This window comes from Passer domesticus, chromosome 1 (assembly GCF_036417665.1).
Source record: "Passer domesticus isolate bPasDom1 chromosome 1, bPasDom1.hap1, whole genome shotgun sequence".
Taxonomy (NCBI): domain Eukaryota; kingdom Metazoa; phylum Chordata; class Aves; order Passeriformes; family Passeridae; genus Passer; species Passer domesticus.
Window position 1 is genome coordinate 84,311,814 of NC_087474.1, and position 22,136 is coordinate 84,333,949.

General features: G+C 35.3%; 1 protein-coding gene across 8 annotated transcripts in view; it reads left to right on the plus strand.

Moving 5' to 3' along the window:
- Positions 1-22,136, plus strand: part of CDH12 (cadherin 12) — a 710,660-nt gene that overhangs the window by 483,817 nt on the left and 204,707 nt on the right. For 2 of the 8 annotated variants that reach the window (XM_064427672.1, XM_064427682.1), the window contains exon 2: positions 6,020-6,156. The exons of the other annotated variants lie outside the window; for them this stretch is intronic. The gene's annotated coding sequence lies outside the window, so the exon portion shown is untranslated. The remainder of the gene's footprint in view (positions 1-6,019; positions 6,157-22,136) is intronic. 8 annotated transcript variants of the gene reach the window in all.

The window sequence follows — 22,136 nt, forward strand, 5'->3', positions numbered from 1 at the left end:
AGGGAGGCTAATGGATGAGTGTAAGATATTTATGTGGTTACAAGCAGTACATTGCATCCCTGCACATGACTTTCTGCACTATCCTCTCCCCCCTGTCCCTGTATGCTAAAGCAAGTTGATGGCAGAAAGGAGTGAGCAGAGAGATTTTACTGGGAAGTTGTAAATTGCTGCTGAGACAGATCATACCACAAATCACACTGTTCCCTTCACCTGAACAAGAAGGATGTGAGGGAGGAATTGTACTTTAGAAAGGATGTCCCTGAGTCATTCTGTTTCCCACACTGCTCCTGTGGTGCAAATTGCAGGATGCTTCTATTTTTGTTGTTATGTCTAAAGAAGATTTATAGCCCCCAGCAAAAAGAAGACCCCAACCTGAAACTGCAAAATTTGCTGTAAAACCATGTTCTTGGTTACAGCTGTTTAATTTCTTTTCCAGCTGAGTGTATTGCTGGTGTATTGCTGACAGAAATTTTCAGCAGAGATTAAGTAACTTTATATTCAAAGTTTCCTTGGTCTTATAGAGTACATTTTAGTAGTCCCAAGGTTCTCAGTTCATACAGAAAGACACACCAAACAGACTGAACAGAATTTTGATTCCATTATTTTACAAAAGTGCCTTTATAGTATTAATCTCTAAATGAAATAGGATTGCAAGCATGTATCACTTTTGAATAACTGTTCGTTCTGTTTCCTTTTTTATAATTATGGACAACAATAATTTACTTGGTGCTTGAACATGAATGGTGTTCCTCTGTGATACAAAGTTAATTTCTCTCAGATGGTAGTAAAACTCCAAAAGAGTGGTGGCCTTTTTCTATTTTACATCTTCTTTCTACCTTTATTTTCATTTTCTCTTTACAAGACCTGAATATATCCTCAAAAATACTATTTCTTTATATTTCATTTCACTCACAGGGCTATGTACCTCTCTACCTTTAAGTTCCCTACACTTAAAAAGCATAATGTTAATAAATTCTTCCCAGGACTGAATTGTAGAGTATTTAACCACCACCTGCTTTTCCCCTGTCATTATGATTTTGGGACCATACCACTGTGGTATTAGGATGTTCCAAACCTTTCATTTGTTTATGTATTTTGTGGGCCTTTATTTAAATCTAGGGTTACCCATGTCTCCTAAATGTCTCAGACATTGTGAGAATACCTCTAAGGAAACAGAGGTCACCAACATTAAATTGTCTCAGCCTACAAGGCTGACTTAATAAAAGCGAACAATGAAATTCAAACAGCATTTTACATAACATTATCAGAAGGGTCTTAAATCAATAGGCTGTGTTACTTTCCTTATATTGGAAGTATGGCCTAAGTAAAAAGTGTGATACCGGTAATTATTGCTAAACTGGGAGTGAGAACAGTGACCAGATGACATAAAGCAGTTTGGATTTGTCTGAGCCCCTTGAGGTACCACAAGGGGAAGCCTGATGAAGTCAGCAGTTTTCCACTGAATATGACAAGGATTCAGCTGTCTCCCTCCATCCAGATCACATCTTTACTTTAACATCAAGAACTTGATGAATTAAAGCACTGAATGCTCAAGATTAAACTCTTTGGTGCAAAGAAATTTCCCGTGTGGTCCATACTCACTGTGGCCAAAAAGTTTGGAAAGAAATTATCCATATCAAAAAGTAAAATATTGGATGATGCTACAGGAAGGTTGATCTTTGAAACCTGCTCTAGTATTCATTGATGACCATCTCATGCTGTTACATGAGATCTCACTGATTTATAAATCTGCTGTACAATTCCACTTAAATCAATGTAGCTGTGCTGATATAGACTAGATGAGAGTTTGGAGTTGCCTTTGCTCTGCTGGTAGTTTTGAAATTATGAGGATGACAGTAAAATTTCAGAGCTAGAGTGCTCTGTTAAGAGTTAACTAGTCTCATTGTTGATTGAAGCCATGGGGAAAACTGGTTGACAAAATATGGAAAATACGGTTGTGAAAGTTTTAATGGCTCAAATATTTTTCTGCAGAGCATTTTTAATATCTTAAAGTGGTTTATTATTTATGTTTTTCTCTGCAGAGATGAAGGATAAATATAGCTTTACTTAATCTTTTCTATGTACTCTGCCAGGTTTGCTGCTATCCTATAATACTCACACACCTTATTTCTAGTTTCTGTGTTTCCAGCCAAAAAGAAGCAGACAATATCTCTTTTTTGTTATTTACTTATTAGAAAAGAAGAAATTACTCAGAAAATCAACACTCTAAGTGCATCCTGTATAGCATTTTTCTTTATTCATACCAAAGGATCTTTTTAAATGTAGGAGAAGAGTAATTTTGTGTGTTGACGTGGACATAGACATGATTTACTTCTACTCCTTTCTGTTCCTGAGATTCAACAGAGCTGATATGACTGACTCTATGGGATTTGGGCCAGCAGGAAAGTTGTGAATGTATGAGCACTTTTCTTACTGCTCTTCTAAGGCCTTTTATTTTGTATTGAATTTACATTGATGCATGATAAGGTATTGAACTGAAGTAGTTGTGTCTGTGAACCAAAGGTCTTTACAAGAATATTAAGAAACTTAGACCAGTACAACTCTCTGTATTTATTCAGGCATTCAGTCTATATAAATGACCAAGTTTGGAAATACAGTTTTTTAAAATATGCTTTAAAAAAAAATCTTTTAGTGAAGCACAAATATCTAAAGGCCTTTGACAGTAAAAATACTGTGGCTTATTCAATGCTACGGTAAAGGTCTTTTAAATATTGCTGCTAAATCTTTAGTTGGACAGTGATTCTTTTCCCCATGATTAGTAACCTGTCTTGCCCATGAGAAAACGTTTTTCTTTTGCATTGAGGAACAATAATGAACAAAGAAATTATATTGTGTAACCATTTTAGATTCTGTTATTATTTCAAAATACTCTCACATGTACATATCAATTCTTTCCTACTATCATGGTTTGGGGCAGTGAATTCACAAGATTAATTAGAGATTACATAGAATATTCTTTTTTTTTTTTTTACTGCTTTAATATACTGCCCCCTTTCTGTAAGAATGATGTGCTGAGAAGGGTGCCTAATTTTTTTATCTCTATAAGTAACTATAAAGTTTCCTATTGAAAACATACATACTTTTCTGATCTCCTTGTTCAGAAAAACCTCTGTCCCTTTATTGAGATGACATATTGGAATTGAATTCAAAATTTTAAGTTATATTTAGGATTGGGAGTAGGACCTAAGGTGCCAGACTGCTTCTGTTACTTAGATTGTAGTAAGATTCCTGAGTGAGTCAAATTATTGTTTTCTTTTGTTAACACCAAATTTAAAATGCCAGTGTCTTACCTAATAGTCCAAGACTACAGTAAGTCCCAGTTGTTTCCACACAAACTGAAATCATGTTGTCACTGCAGGTTTTTTCCTTCATGCTTCAGTCCCTTTTCTGGATCTGCTGTTATTTTTTTCCCCAGACCATTACTTGTGGTGAGAAACAACTAAAATAATTCAGTTTTACACAATGAACTTCTGACGAATGTTGACCTTTAAACTTTAAAAAGACAATCAGAGCATTGAATGTGAATGATTACCATTTAAATTGTTATAACATTTTTTTTGGTATAAAACTATTGAAAGGTATTTGAAAAATAATAAGTGGAAAAGAATTTCTGTTATAGAGATCTCGTAGGTTGGAACAGCAGTTTAAAGGAAGTGTTGAAATTTATACGGCTGGTGAGAGCTAAGATTCAATTAAACAAAGCAGCATGAAACCTGAAATTGAAAGCTTACAGGAGTGGCAAATAAATTGTCTTAATAAGGTCTTTTTCATATTTAATTTCTTTAATTGTATTTAAAATCATTAATAATACAGCATGTGTCTGTGAATTACATGTTTCATGAGGGATGCCATGGCAGAACAGATAAGATTTTAAGCATTGGGATGACTTCAACCCTTTCACTGGTACAAATGTATAGATAAGGAGAACAGCCTCATTTTCAGTGGGGGTTATAACAGGAAATCATCTTAGTCCTGACACATAAAACCTTTTATTCAAGAATGTGTTTATGTTTCATATTAGTGTGTATAAAAGCCTTCTTATTTGATTAATTAGTAGATTAATTATTACGTTTTTACCATTAGTCCCAGGGCAAGCATGAATCCCTGGTGATAGGCATTCAATAAATTACAAAAAAAAAGTAACCTACATCCTAAAAACTTTGCTGTCGGAATATAAAATATTGCCAATCTTATAATACAGATTTTTTACATTGAGGCACTTTTCAGTGGAAAGAGAGTGGCAATTCCAGAGGAGGAGCTTGAAAATTATACTGCTAACACTGCTAGGGTAGATAAGTTTATAGGTTCTTACTGATTATCTAGTGGAAATATGGGGCACTTACATTTTTTCCCTGTTTCTGAGACATTAAAACCAGGGTGAAAAATCTTTGTTTTCTGTATTGCTAAATAAATTGGAGATTCAAACTTCCGTGGTTACTTTTGAGTGATCTAAATCACATGATACTCTTTTTTCTGTAATATTAAGCTTTCTGATGTGAATGCCTTCAGAAGGTAAATATATAATCCACTTAACATTTTTTAAATTTCTTTCATTACTGCTTTTCCTACGAAAATACAATTACACAAATTTACCTGAAAAATGTATGAGTAGACCCAAAGTAATAAATTTGATTAAGAATTTCAGTATATGTTTATGATTAACTTTGTTTCATCATTCATAGAGCATTTTTTCATAACTATATATGAACTAGCATTGCTATTATAGGTTCTAAATCTTCTTCATTAGTTGCTAGAAAAATATCAATTTTCCGTTTTATATTGGTGCTTCAGATCACCAATACTACATATATTATTTTGTGAAAAAAGTTATTTTTAGTCACCAGCTGGTATTTTCATAGATAAATCTGAATGGAAAATGGAGTCAACTGCCTAGTGCTGTAATTATCGTCCAAGAACAGGAAAATAGCAGATGAGAGCAGTCATAAAAGTTGACACACTTTGGCTTGACTCTTTTGTCCATGAAGCCTGAATACTTGGTACACTGAAGTCTAGTTTCCATAATACCCTTGAACCAAAAACAATGAATACACCTCATTCTTCTTTTACTCTGCTTTTTTTTTTGTCCTGATCTAAATTTAAACTGTCATCTTTAATAGATTTATTTGTATCAGTGCAAGTGAAAGGCAAATTAGATCCTTTAAATGCATTCCTTGTTGGTTTTCCCCCTCTGCTGTAACAGAGGGAAGAACTTGCACTGCTGTATTGTTGTGTTTTTCTACTGATTTATCTCCATGTTGAAAAGTCCTTTTTGTACTAATTTGAAATTCTTTCTCCACATTTTATTTATATTGTCATATACAGTTGTGAAATAATTCTAGTCTGTTTGGGTTTTGTTGTGCTTTTTTTTTTTTTCTTTCCATGCTGACTGATTGCCATCTGGGGGCTAACATGAGCCCACCATACTAATTTCACTTATGCTACCCATTAACTGCTATTGTCTCCAGGGTCAGAGACAAATGTATGGATCCACTTTATCTCTCAGCTTACAGAACATCTCATACAGTGAGCCTTGTATTACGAAATGGCTACATCAGCCTCTAATTACTTAGCTCTACCCTGCCTTGAATGCTGGTGTACTTTGAGAAACAACACGCAAAAGCACAATTGTTTAAGTCCTCAGATGGTTAACATTGTGCATAACCTCCTCACAAATTACAGCCTCAGCTGCAGCACATCCATTAGTCTGGAAGAATGAAGATTCCCAAGCGGCCCTGGTGCCTTTCCCAATTCCCTTGCGACCCACCAATCCTCTCAGCGCTTTCTCTGCATGTAGGGAGTGTTCAGAGCTAATCAGGTCAATGATCATCTCACAGCTCAGGGGACATGACAGGAGCCTATCACAGCACTTACAGGATCTTCCAGACCTGAGCACGCTTGCTGAGAATCTCCTGTTAAGAAACATTGCTTTGGTGCCTCTTCTCTCACTCCCTACGAGCCTCTGAGGATTTCAGCTGATCTCTCTCTCTCTCTCCTCCAGACAGTGAGGAGTTCACTGAAAAAAAGGCAGAGCAGCATGCGGCTGCCCAGAGGGTGTTGATTGAAACTTAGATTCTCCCCGATCGCTGTTGATTGGACTGATGCTCCAGCATTAGCAGAGAAAAGATTTCAATTAAGGTAAGTGCTGCTTTATCTGGCTGCCTGCATCGTGCCGAATTTCTGCATGGAAAGTTCGAACTGAGAGAAGTGCCAGCCTGCACTGCAGCAAGGGAGCCCGCGCCGCGGGAGCGGGCTGGGGGCAGGACCGGGTGTCCCAGCCCGCAACACCTCGGGAGGGAGCCGAGTTTTGAGCAGCATCTAATGAATGGCTGCAGTTCTCTCCGGTCCTGTGATTCTCTGAAGCTTAAAAAAAAAAAAAAAAAAAAAAAAAAAAAAAAAAAAAAAAAAGCCCCCCGCAAACCAAGAAACAAAGAAGAAGGAAAAAAAATGTTACAAGCATTCAGGAGTGCGAGAAGGCAGGAGGAGGAAAGGCAAGTGCACTTTTCCTCCTTGTGTATGTATTTGAGGAAGCACAGCAGCTGGAAATCAAAAGTACATGATGGTAAAACATAATCCTGAATAAGGAGCATCATTCCCTCACCAGCAGGAACTCGTAGATGCAGGGCTTCAAAGTCCCATGGCATTTAAATGAGACAATAAGGGCTTCTTGAAATGTGAGTCAAGAATATGCATGCAGCTTTCCAGGCTGCCTTCAGACTGAAGGCTGTGACTGGCATGTGGAAGGAATGTTATGCTTGGAGGCTGGTAGAATTTGGATAGTTGCTTTTGTAGGATTAGAATTCCTCCTGTATATGGGGGGAAAGAGTGAGTAGGGGTGCTGTTTCAATACAAGTGGCCAGAAAATTAAATTGGTTTCTATGAGGTGAGAGCAGTGTTTGACTGAGGAGAGAGAGAGAGGATGCATTTTTTCATGGGCTGATAGAAAGTGAGACATATCAAAAGAAATAGACTGATGCTTGAAGACCTTTATCTGTAAGGAAATAAGACAGTAGATGAGGGAGGCTGTCTTGAAAGATTAAATGAGTAATAGGAAAATGTCAGAGATTTTTACACAGCCTGGAGTTAGCTAGCCTTGCACCTATGGTTTATCCACCCTGAAATTTCTAAAGTGAACTGACTTGGATATTCTCAGTCATGTCCATGCTTTATAGCTGTGCTATCAGGGTATGTAATTAAGGAGTGTGTAAAGAGGCCAAACTTTTTAATACTGTAAGGGATGAAATTAAGATCTCTTGTATTGAAAATGTTAGTTCTCTCTGCTGCTTTTAAAAGTTAACACATTTTCTTTAAAACTCTATCATAATAGAAAGAAAGCATTAAGGGAAAGTTAAGTGATTTCAAATCTTCATAGCTTTTACAGATTTATAACTTCTGGGCAGTTTACAGAAGTGTGAATTTATTGCACTGCCTGTTTTCAGTTCAGTGCTGTTTATTGTCATTAAATATCTCTATTACTGATTATCATTTATTGTTGGAAATACAATTCATAGCACTATATCCTGCATTAAAAACTCAGCTGATCAATACGGACATGTACTTCAAGCCTTTGCCCTGCTCCACTCCTCCTCTCCACATCACCACCTCACCAGCTGCCCCACCCCCCACACCTTGCTCCCAAAAGTAAAAGGAAAAAAAAAAATAAAAGGAACAATTCTGGCAAATACTAGCTTCCTGCAGTTTACTTACTCTATTAGCCTTTTCAGTGAAAAACACCAAATTGTCTTTCTTGCAAAAACATTAGCATAGGGGGAAATTACCTGAGGTTTTGGGGCGATGTTCGAAGAAAACTGAGACGTTTAACTGTCCATCTCTATATTCTCTTCTTGAAAATTATTTTGGAAAGTAGTATTTTTTATAATTGTGACTCAAAACTGACTGTTTTCTAGGAAAAGAAGCTGGTTTTGGAAGTAGTTACATGTACTGATCCTCATTTTGGTGTAGCATATGGCTCACTTCATTTGTCATGTTATATTTACATGATGTTTACTAAATGCCTGGGTGCTTCCTCCACCTAGAGATGCAAATCTTAACCAGGGTAGAAGTATTTCAAAGCACATATAAGAATACATTATATATATATCTTCACTTTTTTTCTTTCACAACTAATCAATGTTCTTTCAGTGTAGTATTCATTCATATACATGAGAGCATTCATTATTTAAAAAAATCAAAATACAATAACTTAATGCACTGCAGGGAAAAAAAAATCAAGCCTAAAACTATTCCAGTTGGAGATATCCAGGTTACATACAAATTGCAGGAAATTCCTTTCCAGTCTTTCCCAAGGTTTGACTACAAACATTGTTTGACATGATGGCTTTGTTCTCCTTTTGTTTCACAAAGCTGTTGCTGTAAGTAAAAAATAAATAAATCACACTTTCATGGCAATGTGTCTGTGCCTTTCTAAACAAGTATTTCAAATACATCTCTATTATTATTTTACAAGATCACATGTTCTATCTGCTTGTAAGTGAAGAGCACTTACTTTCCAGTGTGTCAGCCTCAGAGGTTTTATGACATAACAGCTTACCTAACACAGGCAAATGCTTGCTTTCTCATGTTTTGAAAAAAACAGACAATAATTCTATAATTTCTTCCTGATCTTTTCTGTTGGTGGATTGTGAGCCTCTTCCTATATAATAATGATCCTAAAAGTGATGTCAGCAATGTGGGAAATAATATTCCTCTCATTAAACAAATAAATTTGGGCATGTGATTTACTGGAGCTTTTCAGAGTTGTTAAACACAGGCAGAAAAATTACACAGGAAGGCAGTATAGCCTATTTCCCTCTCCTGAAGTTATTTTTTTTTTTCCTAAGGCTGTATCAAATACTATTAAATATATAGATATATATATATGCAGAGTTCAACTTTATTTTAGATATTTCAAGTTCTTTGAATGAGGTCGATGTTAATTTTTTTGCCTCAAGCTACGTCTCCTTATTACTGACAGCAGAGTATGATTACTATCTGGCCCAACTCCATTGAAAATTAGTGCTTGATACTAATGCTTTAATGTTTTATGAGCTTTTTAGGGAGATTCATTAAAATGAGGCTTGAAAATGGGTAAAAGAAAAGGAGTTTGATGAAAATTGACATGAAACCAACCACAGACCAGTGAGGACCACTAAAACAGGGGTGGTGACATGTGAAAGACGAAACAAGTGTTAATGACTATAGTTCATAATCCAGATAATGTAAAATAAAGAAATATATTATTCTAAATTATATATAATTTCAAGCCTACTGGGGGGCAGTGAGTTAGAACAAACTTCAGGGGTTAATGAGTTTCCAGTTTCCCTTCTTGAAGATATATGGGGAAATTGCTTTACCTGAAAAAGGAGACTTTTTAACCCTGTGTTATTTACATAGGTTATGAAACTAACACCAGCTTTCCTAGCAAGACCATTGTGTCCCACCAGACTCTTGTTATCTGTCTTTCATTTGTTGTTTTCATAATCTATTTCCTAGACATTTCTTCTTGCACCTCAGGGTAGCACCTTCCTCTTTGTAAGTCTTATTTTCTTCCTAATAATATATGTTTATCTTCATTCTTTTCCTCTTAGCATTCCCTCTTTCCTTTTCTTCACTTACCATTAATGGGAAAAAAAAAAAAAAACACTGAAGACACTCCAGTGCCCACAAGAATGGGATGTCTGTGCTCCAACAGCTCTACCATCTCTCGATCCCCTTTTTCTCTAGTTTTAATTGTTTCCGATTGTACAATCTTTGTGTCAGGTGCTGTATCTCACTGTACAGTAAGCAGCTAGAACAGTAAGATGTGGTTCTTCTTCCAGCTTTGGAGCCTATATATGTGTCTAGATTGCAGAAATCTGCTCTTCGCTGGTTCGTAAAAACAATGCAAGGTTTAAGTCATCTGCCTCAGGATGACATTGTTTTTGCAAAAGCATATATTACAGTTAAAAATAAGCCGAGGTTACAATGTATATATTATCCTTTTAAATGAGTAAGCTTTGAGCATATTTTCAGTGGTTGCTCTTTTCAAGCCACTGTGGAAGCTGTACCTCCTGAATGACTTTTCAGACTCTTATTAAAGTTGATATAGAGGCTAATCTAGTCTTTGCTACTACTTTTTTCTGGCTTCTCTTTTTATTGTGACTTGTCATAGATAAGCTAACATAGCATGTTAAAAATTAATTTCAAGCACTATCTTTTTTTGTGTTAACAGAATCTTTCACAAAGGCCCAGTTGTTGTTTAGAGGTGTAACTTACTGACATATGTCACTGAATATTTTTTCAGGTAATTATTTTGCAGCAAAGCTTTAAGGGTACAGTGCTCTTTCGGGAGGGACAGAGCTTCAGTCTGCTTTCTTGTTGAACCTTCAAGCCTGTGGTTTGAGTGGGGAAAAAAATTTCCAGGTAGAAAAATTCTACATCAAAACAAAATACCAAACCTACCATGTTGATTACTGGAATTTGTATTTAGCAGAAATCAGGTTTTACAATGCTAATATTGCAATGGATTGTTTAGAGTCTCTTCTTCTCACCACTAGAAGGGAACTAAGAGAGTTCACATCATGAGACTTGGTCAGATTCCTTTAGAAGCAGCTGTGGTTCAGTTTCTCTTAACTGTATCACTTCAGGTTTGAGGGTGAAGAGTCTTCCTGTAAAGATCAGATTCACTGATGTACACCAGACAGTCCTGGGCTGGAGTACTGTCTTTCTGCTGCAGATGTCTCAGCTGTCAATATTTTTTGAGGCAATGACTGCATTGGTTGGGATATGTATGATGTAAGCTTTGTTTACTGTCCTGTGTTGCAACAGAGTGGGATTTGGGGTCTGTGGGTACTGAAGTACATCTCTGTACTGTTGTACTGAATGGCCCAGACCTGGAACCACAGCTCAGATGCAAACCTTTATGGAGATATTAATAAGAGAAGTAGATGTCTGAGATTAAAAATAAGAAATTGTTGAAGCAAAATATTTTGTCTACCACATAAGTTTAGAACTTGTTTATTTAGGTACCAGAATTATGTTCTCTGTCAACTTTCGGAGTACAGTATATTTGGAACAGTCTCCAAAACTGATGATAAATACTAAGTTAAATTACTTGGATGAATAGTTTTTGTTTCCAGATTTAGTCCAGATTTATTATTCTTTTCATGCATGCATTTACTCACTGACTGCATTAATACTTTGTCCAGCGCACCAAGTACACTTACAAAATAACATAGTGACTGACTTGATTAGTAAAATGCATGAAATGTTTTTTTTTCCACTAAAGGCAAACCCATTCCTTTTTCAGAAAACGGACATGACTTTTGACCTTTCTTGATCAACAATGTACTCTTGCATTGATCCTATAAGCCAGCTTTTTTAACTGGGTCATTTGACCTAGAGTTTATGAGCATTAGGTAGGCTCCTGGCTGCTGCTCTCTGAAGGCTGCCAGCAGGTGCTAAGTGTAATTGTAAATGCAGACACACATTTGCCAAACACTTGTCTGTGGCCATTTATTAATTTCACAAAAATTTTGGTTTCTTTATGCAGTACAAACACTACCCCCAGGACTTGGTTTGAACTGGAGACCTAGATTTTAACTTCCTTTCCCTTTTCCTTGTTTGTTCTGCAAGCCCCTTGGACCATTTATCTAGTTAGTTAGTTAGAAATACTGCAGTATTTCTGTATATGGAGTTGAGGTGATAGTTTAAGCAGCTCTCTCAAAAGCCAGTATGAAGATCACAAAGTACATTTATTAAGAACCTCCTTGACATTCTATCTTCAGGCATACTGGCTCTGTGTGTGTGTTACACACTTCCATATATCTGTTTTATACTAAGTTTAATGTGTAATTAAACAAACAAACAAACAAAAACTCCATTCCACGGTTCATTTTTCCTATTTAAGAAAATGCTGAAAATAAAAACAATATTGTTAAATGGAAAATTTAATTACAGATTTCTAAGAATACTTATAGCATGAAGAAAAGTTAGAAATTAGTATTTGTTTACTAGATTTTTGTTGTCTTTAACAGTCTGAGCAGAATTTTACTCAATACTTCTGCTAGGAATTTGATGATAAACCCATTCTGCCAAATCTGAGTCCATTCAAATTAATTGCAACAAGCTTTCTATAAAAACTCTTCTAGTTCAAGTAATATTTCATTCATTAAGCTGGAGTAATAATTGTATAACAAAATGAAAAGCCATTGCCTTTCCATTTAGGAACTTGTATGTTTGCTTGTTAAATGTCTTTTCAATTCTCTCTAAAATATTAATGGTATTCAATAATGGTACTTGTTTGCCATAATTTAAAATATATAACTATGTCTCTTAAAAAAAAGTTTCATTTACCATCACAAGGAGCACTTTTTATTCCTTTACTACATAAATAGTAATAATTTTGGGTATAAGTTAAGTTACATATTCAGTGTAGATCTATCTCACTGTAACTCTAAACAGATGTTACAGAAGTTCAGAGTTATACTATTATAAGAAAAGAAGGAAGAAAGTAGCTCTATGCCTTTCAGTAAAGGTCCTGACTGATGAGCAGACCTCTCAGTAGACCTGTGTTTCATATTTTCATAATGAAATAGCCTGCTGGTTTTTGGTTTGTAATTTTTAAAATTTGACCTCCTAGGTAGTGACACTCAGATTTTCTATAAACCAGAGCTTTTTGTAATTTGGCCCTTCCTCCTCTGAACTGCTACTTGAAGGAGAATGTGTCAAAACAATAAAGCGAGAAAATGTGATATACCTGGCTTCTACTTGAATGAGTACAAATATGTCAGAATAAATACAGAGTGTGAGAGGTGGTGTTGAAAAGGTAAGTGCTGATAAGGAAAACACTCTAATTAATTTGCTAATTAAAATGTTTTTTGAAGAACATCACTTGCCTCTGATATTTTTGTGATTCAGTATAAAAATTGCTATCCCGTTTTTTGGTCCTCACTGCTTATAAATCTAATAAAATTTTCAGACACTATCACCTTCCTCTGCATTTGTCCTCATGTCTCCTCATCTCATCCCTATCCTCCTCTTTTTATTATTATTTGTAAACGTCCTTTGTTAATGTGCAGAATGCGTAAGCAACTATTTCAGGTGCATCAGTGGACTTCAATCCCACTATGCATTACCCATCAGATGCAGCACATAGCAATTACCTGTCATTCTTTCTCACTCAGAGAGCCAAAATGTATCTGCCAAGGACATATTTGAGTTCCAGCAGCCAAGGATGTGAATAATCCTAGGCTAGGTAGACAAGATTCTATGTACGGCAGGACTGAGCAGAGTCATCAGGGCAGGCAATTGGATGATTTTAATAGTTAAAGATAAAAAACAAAAACAAAAAACCCTCCTACAACAAACAAAAAAACCTCAAAGAAAAAACACCAAAGAAAAAGAAACCAAAACCAAAAGAACTAACAAAAATCCCCAACACAACAAAACAAACATACAAAAAAAACTACCTCAAAAAACCCTGCAGGAAATATTACAAAGTAGCCAAATTTTTTTGTTGGTTTGGTTTGGTTTAGGGTATTTTTGGTCAGTAGAAGTATTTTTCTCCAAGCCTGTTATTTAAACTGGGTGGGTTTGTTTGTTTATTTGGTTTGACTATTTTTTTTTATTTTTCCTGGAACTGCTTAGAGCATTATCTTTTAACAAACAGTGGGCATTTTTTGCAAATGTTTTCTAAAGGTCACTTTTTTTAATCAACTCACTTTTTCTGTAATAATTGTATGACATTTTTTGCCCTATTTGTGATCAAAGAGCATGAATACTTTGAATAGAAAACTCACAAACTTACTGTTTTTCTAAATGTTGATGTTACAGTTCTGTGCAACGCTGGAACAGGGTTGCTGAACAACCAGAATTATCATTCACTTCTCATTACCTAGTGGCTATACAATTCTTTTTGTGGTACACACTTAGGGATGCTACAGGTAGAAATAGCAAGGTGCTATATTTAAATTTTTGTCTTGAGTGGAAGATCTCACAACTATTTTTAAATATGTCTTCCGTCCAGTCAAAGCATGAACACGGTTCATGTTTATGTACCTAGTGACAGATGATGATTTTAACTAACAGCTGAGATTTATTAAATATAACTTGATGTAATCATTATGACTAATAATGCAGGTTCTACCACCCAAAACACAAGTGGATCTACCTAAAATGATTTGAATGCAGTGTTTAGGTGTTAGCAGACATTTTTTTTCTATCAGCTGTTCTTTAGGTTCTCTTTGGACAAATATCATGGCAGAACCATTGTTTATTATCATTTCAAAGCATACTTTGGGATGTTTGGGATAATTTTTTAACTCTGCCTCTTTGTGTCTGTATGTCTTGTGCAAGAATGATTAAGAAAGTAGAGGTCTTGTGCCATCTAAAATTTTAAAAGATACAGGTTATATCTATGTGTGTTGCGCAGCTTACCTGCTCATCTTGCTTTCAGATTTTAATTTTGAAGAAAAAATGGTCTGATATTACTGATTTCCACAGTTAAACTAGTCATTTTAAGAGTCTTTCTTCTGAATGCTGTGATAGGATATCTCCTCACCCCCAGCAAAAATAAATAACAGTAATTGTTTTGGAAAATGTTGCCTTCATACCTCTTTAGTGCTAACGTGCTCAGATGGAAATTGTCTTTCTTGCAAAGAAACAAAACTTGGGTCAAATGGGTCTAGTTTTCATGAGATACGTGGATATGTCTTTTTTAAGTGCACTTCACAAGGCATAAATGTGATGTTTTAAACAGCTTGTCAGGAAAAAGAAGTGATTTTTAATGCAGATCTATGAAATAGATGCTCTTAGTAGCATCAATACCCCTGAAGGCAAACATTTGAAAAGGCAAAGAGCACCATAACACCAAGATAAATGTTGTGAGTCGGATGGAGGGCAAAATATAATACAAGTAAATAGAGAAACATTTCCTGTCAAAAAAAGAGAAAGTGTTAGTAATCAAAATTATTGTTCTATTTTTTAGTTTATTTGCAAATCTCTAATAAAACATTGAAGTTTTTTTTTAATATTAAAAGGTTTTTTTCCTCTTTAATTACTTTTTAAAATGTTTTTAAATCTTTATGTTTTATTCTGAAAATAATTAGGGATACAAATGAAATACATAATATGTATTTTCTTTATAATGCAAAATCCTATTGCTCTGTTACTGAAGAAAAACACAGCCACAGAAATTAAAACTAATTCTAAGTAATCACTTGAAATACTACTTTATAATTCTTTATGAGAGTATAATCCCATATATGTTGGAATTTGATATTCTAAAATTGTAAAATTTCTGAAGCTCTCTGTGAAACCAACTGTTATTTGATAATAATTTGCAAGGGTTTTGTAATTGGGTAATCTTATTCATCCCTCTTTGAGGCATTAAACCATGTTTTATGGAAGGTATTGTGAAAAGAGCACTTCTCTGGTACTATAACCTAGCTTTGATTTCATTAAAAATGTTATTGAGCATGTTTACCAACCCCACAAGTGAAAAAATTTTAGTCTGCTCAGTACACTGCCACATAGATAAAAACCTACAAAAGTATCGGGCAAACTCTGGTTTATGAGCAGGCAAAATTCAGAAGAGTCAACATGGATGGAAAATGAATTTAACCTTCTATTATTTCATCAGGAGCTGGATCAGGCTATGGCTGTGAAGCACACTGGATATGATTGATAGAATTAGAAAATCTAGCTGAGCAGATAGGTTTGATAGGCACTCATGAGAGCTTTGAAGATTCATGGAATGTCTAAACAGAGTCTTAGAACAATTAAGTCTTGACTTCTACTGTACTCTTACGTCTGGGATTGAAGTGTCATTCAGCGGCTAGGATGTTGAGTAATAAAGTTCCTGCTTCAGTCATTAAACCAAAGCAGCGTCAAGTGTGGGACAGTGCAGCACCTCTGACTGAGATTAGGTGAGAATGTGATTACTGATGTGATGCCATGAAGAGCTGCTGAGCTTTTTGTCTTGGACAAATTGAAGTTTATAAGTACTTGTGGCAGTTGACCTTGGCTGGATTCCATGTGCCCTCCAAATTACACTATTACTCCCCAGCTGGGCAGTGAAGAGAAAAAAAGATTAAAAACAACTTGTGGGATGAGATAAGGCAGTTTGCTAAAGCAAAAGTGAAAGTTTGCATGTGCACAACAAAAGAAAAAGAAAATATTTATTCTCTACTTCCCATTAGCAAGTGATGTTGAGGCCGCTTTCAATGCAGTAGTTGCTCTGGAAAGCAAACACTGTAAATAACAAATGTTTCCCCCTTCCTCCTCCTTTTCTTAGCTCTTATATCTGAGAAGATATCATATGGTATGGAATATAATTTTGGTTATCTTTGTGTCAGCTGGCCTGGTTGTGTGCCATCCCAGTATCTTGTGCCATCCCCAGCTGCTTGATTTGGGGAATGCTGAGAGACAGCAGTACCCAAAATTCTGGTTGATTATCAACACCTTTCCAGCTACCAATGCAGAGTACATCACTGTGACGACTGCTGAGGGAAAATGAATTCTGGCTCAGCTAGACTCAATACAGTACTGAAATTATTACTATCTGCCAAAATTCCTTTGCCTTTAAATGAAAAAAAGCAAAAAAAAAAGCAAAAAAAAAGACAAACTTGGTTTGTCTCTTTTTCCCCTCACATGTTGCCCACAAAGAGGTCTGTTCCCAGCTTTTAGAGAGTTGTGCATCTGCCCAACATAAAAGTCAGGAGACCGTTTCCTTTTTTCATTTATCCCAACAGAGCAAACCATGAGTAGTGGGTTAATATACTAACCACTGCTTTCTGGGAGTCACACAGTTTCCCTCCACAGGTCCTTAGCATCATTTTCCCTGTTCTGTCCCAAAGGAAGTAATAAGTCACTGTCTCAGGACCTAATTCATATTTTTACAGGAGATTGGCTTGTGATCACAAATTACCATAATGTCAGATACTAATCCCAGGGATTATCATAGGCATAAATAAGAGCATTCTTAGTTTGGATTAAGGACTTGGTGGGGGAAGAGGGATTGAGGTTATATATCTTCTTGAATACGGAAGCAGTATATTTATTTTCAATAACTGTGGTAGACAGTAATTACGGCCTTTGCTCATTCTCCTGCCTCAGGGGAACTGAACTGCTTTGGCTTAGGGGAGGCTGAGCTGCTGCTGCCATTTAACACTTAGGGTCCTTTGAAATGGTTTGTGAACTACTTCTCCTTCCATTTTCTTGTTTCTTTGATTTTCCTGATGAATATGTTCCTGAAATGCCCTTTAAAGCAAGTTCAGATATCTGTGCAAATAATATCTTCTAAACACCTGAAGGAGACCAGCAAACATAAATCATTAGCTCAAGAGTGTCTGTCTTCAATAAGCTCCCTCTCCTCCCCATAACTGGATGCACTTGATTAAACAGCAGTTAATATGAACTTATAAATTATCATTCTTATTAATATTCCCATGCAGCTATAATGTTTCTTTTCTATTGTTCTCAGTCTTCCTAATGCCAATGAGTGAAAATTTAACTAGTTTTGGTTTTTACTATCAAGAACAAGAGAGATACTATTGCGTGTATATGTCAGTAAATACTTCTGACAAATGGAAGTGGCATTTCTGTGAGCATGGACATACATGAACATCTTGGTTTTGTGTATTACTGTCAGAGCATTGTTTAAAGTTAGTGCAATGTCCACAGCATGAGATGTTGGCATATTCATCAAATCTTTACACACTTTGTATGCTCCTCAAGCTCTGATTAGGAATTACATCATGATTTTCAATTTTTGGTTGTTCATTTCCTGTTATTTCTTCTCTCAAAAATCAGATGATCCACTATTCTTTCCAAATACTACTGTTTGCCATTTTCCCAGGACAGGCAGGCTTCCTAATTAAAAGATTCCTCCTTTCCTTTCCTGTTCCTGTGCTTAACAGTTATCCCTCAGCACCCACTTTAGAACAGACACAGGTCAAAGGAATAAAAAAGGATATGTCAGATGAGCTCATCTTAAAGATCTTCTATATTACACTCTATCCAAGTGTGTTCACATACTGTTGAAAATCTTTGTTCATTCTTGTATATGGATTCTCTTCCTGTGTGGCTGTTATAAAGGGTAATGATATATATATGTACATATATATATATTTATGATATATATATTTACCCATAAAATAGGTAAATAGAATTAAAGAAAACAGTGTAATTGCATACTATGATTCTTTTAAATCAGAATCAAACCAGCCTTTTAAAATGTCTTTAGTATTATTGGCAAAATATGATTTTAGTCCACTGTTTAGAAGGCCGATGAATTTACAGGACCCAAAGAAACAAGAGGTTTGTAGAATAATCCAAAAGAGAATGTAATGGTACAATAGAAGGATTAATTGTGAAAGTAATCATGCTAGTTTTCTAATTATTAAAATCTTAATTACAACTATGTTGGCTCAATTAGTTCAAAACACAAGGCTAATGTTAGGGTTGGGTGGATACTCAGCATCTGTGCATAAGTAAGAGGCATCTGTTGCCAAGTGGTGAAGCGATAGAAAGCGTCAACTCACCAGCTGTGAAGTCAACAAAGCTCTTAAAAAGTAAAATTGAGCCAACACAATGATTTAGCACCCTTGGGAGCATGTAAATCTTATCACACATGTATACTTTAGCTAGTTGTTGTCACCTAGTGGGACTGAAATCTAGAGCAACTATGCATATTTAAATCTTTGTCTGCTTTTTAAATAATGCCCTGCCTGACAGGGATCTGCAATCTGACAGTGACATTTCTGCCTGACAGTGCTGCAGTGGTGTTTTTCTGTTTTGTTTGGTTTTTTTTCCTTGAACAATCTCGAGAACAAAATATTATTAACCTGTTCGGAATATGCATTGCCTTAAGATTTTACAGCATTTTACGAGTATTACATACAGATAAAAAAAGAGATAAAAGTGAAATAAGAGGAATATCTTGTTTAAAAAGTGTTGTCTTTTCTTTCCTGGCACCAGTTTTGTAGGAAGATCTTAAATATCCATTGTACCTTGTACTTTGTTTATTGCTATCAATTCGAGAAAGACAGGATTTTTATGTTTCTGACTATTGATACTGATCTTAGTAATTTCTAGTGTCGCCTACAGAGACTAAGGATATTAATAGTGTTGCTAACTTTACAATGGTATGTTTAATATTTATGCATTATTAACATTTAATGGTAACATGTAAACTTTACTGAAAGATAATCAATTGGCAGCAAGAACAAGAGAAGAAGGTGAGCATTAAAACCTAAGATGGAATTATATTGAACACTAATGCATTCACTTACGACCTAGTTCTGAATGCTATAGATCCTTTGTCAGTGACTTCATTTGCATTACTTTCAAGTTTTTATTTATTCACATATCACAAAACACAGATGGAGGAGTGTTTAGATTCATTGTAGTCTGATAATGTTGTTAATTTACATGAAATGCATAGAGTTTGTTATTCTACTGCAGTGCAATAGAAAATGATCTCAACTTTCAAGATTGCCTTCACAAGAATTTTCAATTACATTAAAATAAAATTAAACTGAGTTATAGGGCATTTCAACCATTCTGGGTCCAGGTTTCTTTATTTGCAAATTGTGAGGAAAGGTTTTTATTTCCTTCCTGTTTGAGCCAATATCCCTTTTAAGGTATGGCTTGTGCTTTAATACAGAGACTTTTGCTTTAAAAAAAAAAAAAAAAAAAAAAAAAAAAACACCTATGCCTGTATGGCACGCTTGATCTATTATATTAAAGCAGCAATCTGGCTGGACCACAAAAGCCAAGCAACTCAACCAGCTTGTATAAAAATATCTCTAAATAAACACAACTACTTCTGAAGAGATGTCATGAAGTGTAAAGTTTATTGGTTGTAAACTGAGCACTTAGGTGACTTGGAAAACATTTTTAAACTCACAATTTATTTAGGTGTTTCAACATGTGCATAGTCACAAAGCAAATTCAGCAGTTCTTCACATTATACTGAAATTTGTGTATAATTATGTGTGCAGTGAAGTAATGAAACAGAAGGTAGTACTACATTACATTTAGCTCAGGTTAGCTGACCAATTTTGCTTATGATGGTGAGACTTCATCAGAAGCTCCTGGAAGCTCTAATGCTGTCACCTCCACCAAGGAGTCACAAGTGCCATATGTCTAACTATAGTATTGCTGTAAATGGGAAGAAGGAACATAGTGAGACATGCAGCAATTAATTACATGTGCTCTAGTGCTTTGGATGTTGGCTTCCTGTTGCATTTGTGGCTATATTTCACCTGCAAAACGTTCTTTCCTTTTAAATCATATTGACAATGTGTATAACGTGTATACTTTAACTAAACAATTTACCAATTCAAGTGGGCTGCCTCAGCTGTAAGGCATGACTCAGAAGTGATAAAGCATGGCACTGCTTCAGTAAAATGGAATAAGAAATCATTTTGACAGAGCTTAGATCTTGGTCTGGGCTGTTGAATGGGTTTGGTTGTGGGATTTATTATTTCCCCCCCTGTCTGCCCCTTTCCTTTCAAGGTCAATGTTCCTTATTTTTTGTAGAGCACATCTTACACTACAGAAAGAAATGCAGCCTGGCTGGGTTAGTGCTTTTTGGGTCAAAGTGGATTCCTGAATGCAAGGAAACAGCACCTGAGAAGTAGTGTTCACAGCCACCCCATGAATACAAACAGTGACTGTACATCAGATGGTCAGACTGCATGTTTTTACTAGAGGCGTGTTATGAAGGATTTTGAAAGTAAATATTTTGGTCTATAAGTAAAATAAATTCTCTTTTGTTTAACTCAACTGCATGGAATTAAGAGAGTGGAAGTGCCATGATCATAGAATATTCAGCTTTTTCTGAAAACCTATTCTTGTTTATTGGGTCTGCAGGCATCTTTAAAATAGCAAATTTAGGCAATAAAAATTAGAAATAATACTTTTTTTTTTCTCATTTCGTATCCTATAATTTACTAATGAAGGAAACATTGTAAAAGTCAGCAGCAATGATTTTTTTTGAAAATTACTTTTGCTTATGATAATAAGGTAATTTTTGAAATGTCTAATCTATGATATTGCAGATGACTGGCTGTGGAGTGTATGTAAGACTGGTTCATCTTTTTTTAAGCTCTCTTGGGTCCTGAAAGAAGCAAACCTGTGCTCCTTTAGTCACAGAGGGAGATTGTTCTTCCTTTGCTGCTCTTCCATTCTACATGCTAAAACAATGGCAAAGCATCAGTCTCATGTAAACAAGACTAGAATAACTTTATCTAACCCTCTACCCAGTACAACTTTTTGTGATGTATACATTTACATAAATACCACATTTGTGGGTAAAAATTGTGGCAAGTTAGAGCTTGTCTCAAAATCAAACTCCTATATTCAATGGTTTTCAACTCTTAAATTTTCCTTTGTGATAAAATACTGAATTTTACCAGAAACTAATGAGGTACAATAGAGTAGAAAGAGCATTTAGTCTGACAGAATCATTTCAGTAAGATGGTATTTCTTCAAATAATTTCTGCCAAAGCCAAAGGATCCCTCTCTCATAATTTTATTATATTATATTCAAATTGTCATTTTTTGTAAAGCTTTCTTTTTGAAGACCGCTTAGGTTACATTAACAGTTGCAGTTTGAAAATGCACCTTGAAACTTCATGCAGCATACAAACTCTTATCAATACATCATGTGTCAAACTTACCAAGTAAATCAAGTAACTTCAGTGAGGTTATTCCATAATGTTATAAGTTTCCATAAGAACAGCTATTATCAATATCTGTCTGGTAGAATCACATCAGCATTTTCTGCTGCTTCAAATTGAATTGTTATGGTAAGGTAAATGAAAGAAATTATAAAATGTAATGTGCTTGGGTGTCTAGACATGCTGTTTAAAAGAATGACTAAAAGCTGTTCACACTGAGGTCAATGACACGTGCTGTATGATTCCTTAAATAAGTTTCATCAAGTGTACAAACTTATAGAGTAGCTATTTAATTTTAAATTATACCATAAAAAAAGATTATCAGATTTTGATTCAGTGAAACTTTTACTGGATGAAGATCTGATACTCTCACTTTCAAAAAAAAAAAGTAAAACCAAGGAGGAGCTGTCTTTGTAGTATATAATGACATCTCACTCCTTACTCTCAGTGTCA